General features: G+C 43.3%; 1 protein-coding gene across 2 annotated transcripts in view; it reads right to left on the reverse strand.

The window, feature by feature from the left end:
- Positions 1-9,243, reverse strand: part of RP9 (RP9 pre-mRNA splicing factor) — a 45,214-nt gene extending 35,971 nt beyond the window's left edge. Inside the window, exons 1-2 of one of the 2 annotated variants that reach the window (XM_073630466.1) lie at positions 9,036-9,243; positions 1,785-1,856 (exon numbers count right to left, since the gene is read on the reverse strand). The gene's annotated coding sequence lies outside the window, so the exon portion shown is untranslated. The remainder of the gene's footprint in view (positions 1-1,784; positions 1,857-9,035) is intronic. The other variant, XM_073630465.1, reaches the window with a different exon arrangement.
- Between the last annotated feature and the right edge of the window lie 907 nt (positions 9,244-10,150).

Below are 10,150 nucleotides of genomic sequence, written 5' to 3' on the forward strand. Positions count from 1 at the left end.
GATCTAGACCTTTCATCAGGTTTTTATTGCTGTCTGGGTCACCTGTGAGACAGGAACTGGGACATGGTTTTTTTTTTTTTGTTTTTTTTTTAAGCTAACAGACACCTTACAGAGGTTTTAACTATTACAAGTTTTAAAATAAGAACAACTAGGCTTTTGATATACAGTTGTGCTCATAAGCTTACATACCCTGGCAGAATTTATGATTTGTTGGCCATGTTTCAGATATTATGAATGATAACACAAAAATGTTCCTTTCACTCATGGTTAGTGTTTGGCTGAAGCCATTTATTATCAATCAACTATGTTTACTCTTTTAAAATCATAATGACAACAGAAACTACCCAAATGACCCTGATCAAAAATTTACATATCCCATTTCTTAAAGCGGAGGTCCACCCACCGCTGCAAAAATTAAAAGCCAGCAGCTGCACATACTACAGCTGCTGACTTTTAATAATCGGACACTTACCTGTCCTGGAGTCCAGCGATGTCGGCACCGCAGCTGATGTTTCCATCAGCTGTTGGGTGCGTGCCGCCTCCATTGCGAGTAAGGGAACCCGGTAACCCTACTGCGCATGCACGAGGCTCCGCTCCTCTCTCCTACTGGCCCGGCGGCCGGGGAAGGAGGAGGGAGCCCGGGCGGTGACGTCAATACCTGCGGCTGAGGCTCCGAGAGTGGGAACAGGATACCTGTGAAAGACAGGTATCCTGCCCCCCCCCCCCCCCGAAAGGTGCCAAATGTGGGGGGGGGGGGGGGGGGAGTACAACAAGCGGAAGTTCCACTTTTGGGTGGAACTCTGCTTTAATACCGTGTATTGCCCCCTTTAACATCAATGACAGCTCAAACTCTTTTGTGGTATTTGTGGATGAGGCTCTTTATCTTCTCAGATGGTAAAGCTGCCCATTCCTTTTGGCAAAAAGCCTCCAGTTCCTGTAAATTCTTGGGCTGTCTTGCATGAACTGCACATTTGAGATCTTCCCAGAGTGGCTCAATGATATTGAGGTCAGGAGACTGAGATGGCCACTCCAGAACCTTCACTTTATTCTGCTGTAGCCAATGACAAGTCGACTTGGCCTTGTGTTTTGGATCATTGTCATGTTGGAATGTCCAAGTACGTCCCATGCGCAGCTTCCTGGCTGATGAATGCAAATGTTCCTCTGGTATTTTTTGATAACATACTGCATTCATCTTGCAATCAATTTTGACCAAATTTCCTGTGCCTTTGTTGCTCACACATCCCCAAAGCATCAGCGATCCACCTCCATATTTCACAGTAGGAATGGTGTACCTTTCATCATAGTCCTTGTTGACTCCTCTCCAAATGTAGCGTTTATGGTTGTGGTCAAAAAGCTAAATTTTGGTCACATCACTCCAAATGAATTTGTGCCAGAAGGTTTGAGGCTTGTCTCTGTGCTGTTTGGCGTATTGTAAGCGCGATACTTTGTGACATTTGCGTAGTAATGGCTTTCTTCTGGCGAATCGACCATGCTGCCCATCATTCTTCTAGTGCCTCCTTATTGTGCATCTTGAAACAGCCACACCACATGTTTTCAGAGAGTCCTGTATTTCATCTGAAGTTATTTGTGGGTTTTCTTTGCAGCCCAAACAATTTTCCTGGCAGTTGTGGCTGAAATTTTAGTTGGTCTACCTACCATGGGTTGGTTTCAACAGAACCCCTAATTTTCCACTTCTTGATTAGAGTTTAAACACTTCTGATTGGCATTCTCAATTCCTTGGATATCTTTTTATATACCTTTCCTGTTTTATACAGTTCAACTACCTTTTCCCGCAGATCCTTTGACAATTCCTTTGCTGTTCCCATGACTCAGAATCCAGAAACGTCAGTGCAGCACTGGATGAGAGATGCAAGGGTCAGTCAGGAGTCCAGAAACTCACTGACCTTTTATACACACACACTAATTACAAGAAAACAAATCACAGGTGAGAAAGACGGCCACAGCGCAGACCTGAATTCCCGGGCACGCTGTGATCACTGAGTCACTGAGACTCGGGTGATCACCGATCCAAGTAAGGGGCCAGTCCCGGCCCCTTACCATGTGATCAGCTGTCAGCCAATGACAGCTGATCACATGATGTAAACAAAAGAACGGTAATCGTTTTTTTTCTACTCACGCTGATAGCGTGAGTAGAAAAAAAGCCGCTCACCGGCTCAGATGCGAGGGACATCGGTCCCGAAGTGGAAGAGGCATATCTGCCACATCTGTGCCACCTAACAGTGCCCACAGTGCCACCTATCAGTGCCCACAGTGCCACCTATCAGTGCCCACCAGTAGTGCCCATCAGTGCCACCTAGCAGTGCTGCCTATCAGTGTAACTGATCAGTGCCCATTATTGCCACCCATCAGTGCACATCACTGCCACCTATCAGTGCCTATCGGTGCCCATCAGTGCCGCTTCATCAGCGTACATCAATGAAGGAGAAAAATTACTGGTTTTACATTTTTTATAACAAAATATTTTTAAAAAAAATTTTTTTTTTTTTTTTTTTTTTTTTTTTTAAATTCAGTCTTTTTATATTTTTTTAACAAAAAAAAAAAAAAAACGCAGAGGTGATCAAATACCACCAAAAGAAAGCTCTATTTGTGGGGAAAAATGATAAAAATTTCATTTGGGTACAATGTTGTATGACCGCGCAATTGTCATTCAAATGCTTCAGCGCTGAAAGCTAAAAATTGGTCTGGATAGGAGGGGGGTTTAAGTGCCCAGTAAGCAAGTGGTTAACCACTTCAGCCCGGACCATTTGGCTGGCCAAAGACCAGAGCAGTTTTTGCGTCGCTTTAACTGACAATTGCGTGGTCGTGCGACGTGGCTCCCAAACAAAATTGACGTCCTTTTTTCCCCCACAAATAGAGCTTTCTTTTGGTGGTATTTGATCACCTCTGCGGTTTTTATTTTTTGCACTATAAATATAAAAAGAGTGACAATTTTGAAAAAAAGCTATTTTTTTTACTTTTTGCTATAATAAATATCCCCAAAAAATATATAAAACATTTTTTTTTTCCCTCAGTTTAGGCCGATACGTATTCTTCTACATATTTTTGTAAGAATAAAAAAAAAAAAAAAAAAAAAAAAATCGCAATAAGCGTTTATTGGTTGGTTTGCGCAAAAGTTATAGCATCTACAAAATAGGGGAGAGTTTTATTAATAATATTTTTTTGGCGGAGATCATCGATTTTTATCGTGACTGTGACATTATGGCAGACACCTCGGACACCTTTGGCGCTATTTTGGGACCATTCACATTTATACAGCGATCAGTGCTATAAAAATGCATTGATTACTGTGTAAATGTGACTGGCAGAGAAGGGGTTAACCAGGAGGGGACGCTGAAGGGGTTAAGTGTGTCCTAGGGATGTGTTCTAACTGTAGGGTGGAAATGGCTGATCACCGCTCCCGATCACAGGGAGCTGTGATCAGTGTCCTGTCACTAGGAAGAATGGGGAAATGCTTGTTTACATCATGCTTGCTTCCTCTCTGTGAGACGATCACGGGTATCCCCGCGGACATTGAGTCCGCGGGACCCGAGATCACACTCACGGAGCTCGCGCGTGCAATGTTGCGTCTTAAAGGCGATGTACAGGTACGTTAATATGCCTGTCCGTGCTATCCTGTCCGTGCTATCAAACCCCTTTGTGTCAACTTGTATGCATGTTATCAGGCCAAAATCACCAGGGTATGTAAACTTTTGATCAGGGTCATTTGGGTAGTTTCTCTTGTCATTATGATTTAAAAAGAGTAAACACCGTTGATTGATAATAAATGGCTTCAGCCAAACACTAACCATGAGTGAAAGAAATGTTTTTGTGTTATCATTCATATTCTCTGAAAAATGGCCAAGAAATCATAAATTCTGCCAGGGTATGTAAACTTATGAGCACAACTGTACCTTGAAGTGACACTAAACAATATACTTATTCTCCAAAAATAATCCATACACTACTTAATAGCCCTGTAAAACTAATTTTTCATTAAATCTTTTTTTACTGTGTTTTTCTGCCTCCTTGTAACGTCCTCTGTGAGCACCCAAACCTTCCTTTTTACCTTCACTTCTTATTGTTTGGATCAAGCAAGGCACTTTAGTTGTGGTAATGTGCATCATTCTACGTACAAATCCCACAGTCTATAGATGCAAAATACTCTTGCGCACAGGTGTATTGGCTAAATGATCCCAAGGGTTCAAAAAGGACTATGGGTTTCGGCCTTGCTGCTCTTCAGGATGGGATTATCCTAGTAGTAATGATAAGAAAGAGAGAGAGCGCACCAGCCTAGTGCATTATCCTTGATAAATTTATTAGTTAAAACCAAGATTAAAATCTACTCACAAAGGCAGGAGAAAAAAAAAAATCGCATTTTATACAGACACAGAAGCGATTGGTCCACTGGTAGCAGTTTTCCAGGTCCTAGGAAGAGGACTTACAGACTGCTGCTGCCTAGGACCTGGAAAACTGCTACCAGTGGACCAATCGCTTCTGTGTCTGTATACAATGCGATTTTTTCTCCTACCTTTGTGAGTAGATTTTAATCTTGGTTTTACCTAATAAATTTATCAAGGATAATGCACTAGGCTGGTGCGCTCTCTCTCTTTCTTATCAAATCCCACAGTCTAAGGAGATAGTAGTTACATTCCTACATACAATGGGACTATGGATAATGAATGTAGCCACTCTTTAACAGGAAATCAAATCACAGCAAAAAACAAAAAAAAAAAAAAATCAAAACCTAGAATTTGGAGATTTTGAGAGAAAAATATATACTTTATTAGAAATTTTTAAACCAGAGTTTAGTGTCACTTTAAAGCCCTGTTCACACTGGCATTAGAAACAAGTGTTTGAGAAGCATTTTTGCATCCCTCAAATGCCTAGTAAAACAGCCTACAATGGACAATATGGACATAGGACAGAGCTGTTCACACTTAAAAAACATGTAGCTTTGCATTCATTTGGTCCGCTGTGCAGCAAAAATGAAGCTACATGTCGAGTCTGGGAGAAGTTATCAACTCCTTCCATTCAAGTCTATAGTAATGTGATGGGCTTGTTCACACTTGCTCAAAATACTCACACTTATCAAATGTGCCTATAGCGTTAATGCGCGTTAAAAGGTTCGGTTGATAAGAGTTTACTGAGCATTAAAAACACTCCCCCAAACGCCCTATGCGCGTTTTCAGCGTGGTTGACGAGGGTTTTTGGCTTGTTGATTGCCTACAATAGCTAGTTGTTAAGGAGTGGGCCAGGAAGCCGGCCGCCGCGTCTTTAACAACCGATGAGTCATCAGCTGTCAGCGGGCTTCCTCGCTGACAAATGACTGTAAAAAAATAATAATTGTTGGCAATAAAAAAATAAATAAAAATCGGGTATAAAAAACGGAGTGGGGGTCCCCCCTATCTATACCAGGCCCTTCAGGTCTGGTATGGATTTTTAAGGGGAACCCTACGCCAAAATGTAGAAAAAAAGAAAAATGTTATGGAATCCCCCCAAAATCTATTCCAGACCCTTATCCCTTATCCTAGCATGCAGCCTGGCAGTAAAGGAATAGCGAGTGCCCGCCCCCCGCCCCCCCCCGAAACATACCAGGCCAACATACCAGGCCACATGGCCTCAAAAGCGGGGGTGCTTTGGGGCAGGGGGGCTCCGCCCCGTCACTTGTGAAGTCACTGACCGTTATGTAACTCATACTAATAATTCACATGAAGGGGGGGCGGGATCTGGAGGCCCCCTTGTTAGAGCAGGCTTCCAGATTCCGTTTAAGCCACCTGCCTGCAGATCCCCACAACCACCAGCCAGAGTTGTGGGGAAGAGGCCCTTGTCCCCATCATGGGAACAAGGTACTTTTGGGGAGGTGGGGGGGGGGAGCAGAGCCCCCTGCCCCAAAGCACCCCCCCATATGTTGAGGGCACGTGGCCTGCTATAGTATTAATTGGGGGGGGACCCACACTGCCCCCCCCCCCCCCCCCCCGTTTTTATCGCCCGCAATTATTGTTTTTACATTCAGCTGTCAACAGGATACCCCGCTGACAGCTGATGACTCATCAGTTGTTAGGGGGGGCCCGGCTTCCCGAACCCTCCCTTAACAACCAGCTAAAATTCACACTGTACTAACGCACCGCGACCGCGCTGCAAACATGTTGCAACAGCATGTCAGTGCGGTTGCGACGCGTTACCATAGACTTGTAATGGGAGGCGTTGAAAGACTTCAAACGCCTCCTTACTCGACATGAGGGTTCAATTTTGAAGCGAAGCGACATGACGCTAACGCTTCACGTTTTGATAATGTGAACAGCACCGTGTACTGTCCATTGTACCATTTGCATAGGTGTTTGAGGAGCGTTTTTAAAACTCCTCAAACACCTGCTTTTAACGTCAGTGTAAACTTATGTAAAGAGTTGTTAAGGGTGAAAATAGAACATGTACTTGTACATTATAAGATAAAGTGCATGATATATCATATGAAAGTATATAATTTATTTGTGTCAGAGTCCAAAATTCAATAATCAGTATAATATAAGAATAAACAAAATATTAATTCGGGTCTTCTGTGCAAACTCCAACACCGTGCCTCCTAAAGTGCAATGTGCTTCAATTCTTGACAAAAGTGTGCTTCACCCGAAGTGACATATAAATGTGCTCACCAGATATCTAAGGCCACAAAGTGACCACCAGGCATATAAATGAAAGGGTTCCTTCCCCCGTTGGCTAGATTCTTCCAAGCCACATTCAGCCTTAATCAACTGCCTCCAAGATTAGCTCGGACCACACTCCAATCATAAATGGCATGAAATAGTATAGACTTCAGTCAACTATACTCTTGAGTACATATCCACAGCTCCCTTTCATTCAATCTGTAAAGTTAGGCTCCACCATAAACGAGCCACAGAAAGGCATAGATAGTGTATTATTGTCTTTCATTTCTTTAAAAAGCACTTACAAGTCGTGTGTAAGGTACAGCAGGTTGCAGCACAGCTGGGGGAAGAGGCAGAGGCCGGTCCGTCACTAGATGTGTGATACAAGAAGCGCAGCGTGCGTCTCAGCTGTAGGTGGGGGTGGAGGGCTCCTGTATCATGCGTGTCAAGCCTCAATTTTGATGCATTTCACGCTCGTGTGCACGCCATGAGCGTGAAATGCAAGCGTGAAATGCATCGAAACTGAGGCTTGAAACGCATGATACAGGAGCCCTCCACCCCCACCTACAGCTGAGACGCACGCCGCACTTCTTGTATCACATATCTAGTGACGGACCGGCCTCTGCCTCTTCCCCCAGCTGTGCTGCAACCTGCTGTACCTTACACACAACTTGTAAGTGCTTTTTAAAGAAATTCAATTATTATTATTATACTATCTATGCCTCGTTTATGGTGGAGCCTAACTTTACAGATAGAATAAAAAGGGAGCTGTGGATATGTACTCAAGAGTATAGTTGACTGAAGTCTATACTATTTCATGCCATTTATGATTGGAGTGTGGTCCGAGCTAATCTTGGAAGCAGTTGATTAAGGCTGAGTGTGGCTTGGAAGAATCTAGCCAACGGAGGAAGGACTCCTTTCATTTATATGCCTGGTGGTCACTCTGTGGCCTTAGATATCTGGTGAGCACATTTATATGTCACTTTGGGTGAAGCACACTTTTGTCAAGAATTGAAGCATATTGCACTTTAGGAGGCACGGTGTTAGAGTTTGCACAGAAGACCCGAATTCATATTTTGTTTATTCTTATATTATACTGATTATTGAATTTTGGACTCTGACACAAATATATTATTTACTTTCATATGATATAGCATGCACTTTATCTTATAATGTACTAGTACATGTTCTATTTGCGCCCTTAACCACTCTTTACACATGATTTATTAGTTATCACTAATTTTTGGTGCTGCATTAGAATATTTTAGATTATTATATGTGGCGCCGTTTTCTCATTTTTATTTTTTGCCAGTATTAGCCTAAATCGGGTAGAACATCAGTGAGGTGAAAAAAAAAAAAAAACACATAACTTGTGCATCTGGTGTGCATTTTTTAAAGCTTTTTAAAACGTCTGCTCATTCCCGAGGGTGGGGCGAAACATGTAGGGGGTGTGGCCTTAATGAAGCAAGCTGAGGCTGCTTTTACCTGCCAACTACTCGGGCCGGAGTGCAGCAGCTGGGCTCGTTCTCTTTCTACAGCGCATTGATTCCTGTTACTGTTAGTATTTTTAGCAAGTGTTCCCAGAATGCGAGCAGAAATGTGTATTTCCATGTGTGTTCTCAGAATGCACATCGCGCTTGTGGTGCCATTGTTAATGGCACCCCAAATTCAGGAAGCAAATGCATTTTGCCGCTCTGTAAAATCAAACCAGGACATGGAAAAATGCTCCATCAGCTAATCTGCCACTTTTGTCCTGTGTAGGGCAGCCCACTGAAATCTACAGGCTGCCCTATGTTTGTCGCATGAAAAAAAATGCAATTTTCAAAAAAGCTAGGTTTGAATGCGGCATAACGGAGGAACCTCATCCCTCCATGGGTTAAGGTTTCTCTAAACCCCCCTCCTACTTGGTCTGCTGGGTTGAGCACAAACAAGACCACCCAGCAAATCCATTGTTGTCTTGCGCTAAAACACTGAAGGCCACTGCACACTGGGTCCAGCGCCGCCACCTTTGTTAATGACATCATCATGAAGCCAGCTGTCCCTCCTTGCAGCCAGCCCCCTGATAACACGCCATTGATCATGCACAGTGTGGTCTACACGGGGGTCAGGATGCGAAAGGGGGACTCCACAGGAAAATGTATATCCACCTAACCCACCCACATTTTTTTTTTAGATTTCCTGAAAGGGGGATAAGTAAAATGAAGTAACAACAGAAATGGAAGTGAAGGTCCCCTTTAATTTGGTGTCAGCATGTATTAGTCTGATAGAACGTGTAGAGAAAAAGTTGCATTGATGAAATGCGGAGCTCTAGTCTCAGCCACACACCATTACTATACACATGAAAGTCCAGCCACTTGGTCACTGAGATAAATGTATGAACAGAAAAAGTCTTACAAACTATTTCCGTCTCCTCAGTTCATGGAGCTGAATATCTCCTCTCCAGATTGTGATGATCTTTACGTGTCTTCCCAATACATCGCTGCTTTTACTAGAGGACCACGAGGACACCAAACCTGCTTCATATCCGAGATCGCCTTGTGGTTGCCATTTTCGTATAGACCAAAAACCGTTCACCTTTGTTTTGTTGGCTTCATAAAAATGGCTCCGGAATGAAGACACGTGTTCAGGACAATACCAACAGAGCAAGAGAGGAACATCAGCACATCCGGACTCCACAGAACAGAGCGACATCTCGTGGCTATTTGGGAAACTGCACAGTTAGCTGTGTCATTTGTTCCATCAGAGTAACGTGGCCACTTATTGTAATAAATAACAGAGAGACTGAAAGGAGAGAAGGGACAGAGATACCTTGTGTCCGCCGCTGTGTAGTTTTATGTGCTGCCATTATATTAGAGCAGCAGAAAACAGAACGGACCGCTTGTTAAGAAGCGTAAAACACATCCAATTAAAAAAAAAATTAAAAATCAAGTTTCTTCTTCAATTTAGGCCAATATGTATTCTGCTACGTATTTTTGGTAAAAAAAAAAATCCCAACAAGCGTATATTGATTAGTTTTCGCAAAAGTTTTGAGCGTCTACAAACTATGGGATATTTTTATGGAATTTTTTTTTTTTTTACTAATAATGGCGGCGATCAGCGACTTATAGTGGGACTGCGACATTGGGGCGGACAAATCGGTCACCTAACTGACACTTTTTTGGGCACCAGTGACACCAATACAGTGATCAGTGCTAAATATTATGCACTGTAACTGTACTAAAGACACTGGCAGGGAAGGGGTTAACATCGAGGGCAATCAAAGGGTTAAATGTGTCCCTAGGGAGTGCTTTCTAACTGTGGGGAAGTGCTTGTACTGTTAGAAGACAGAGATTAGCAGAAACACAAGATCTCTGTGTTCTCCTCTCATAGAATGGCAATCAGCCTTAATTACATAGGCAGAGCGTCGTTCTGTCTGCCTCGGGAACGGTCGGCGTGTTCGCCAGACCCGCTGATTGGCTCCCGCTGTGTCCACTCACTACAGGAGCTGGTCGCCAGCGATACGTGTGCAC

The sequence above is a fragment of the Aquarana catesbeiana genome, linkage group LG05 (genome assembly GCF_042186555.1).
Source record: "Aquarana catesbeiana isolate 2022-GZ linkage group LG05, ASM4218655v1, whole genome shotgun sequence".
NCBI lineage: Eukaryota > Metazoa > Chordata > Amphibia > Anura > Ranidae > Aquarana > Aquarana catesbeiana.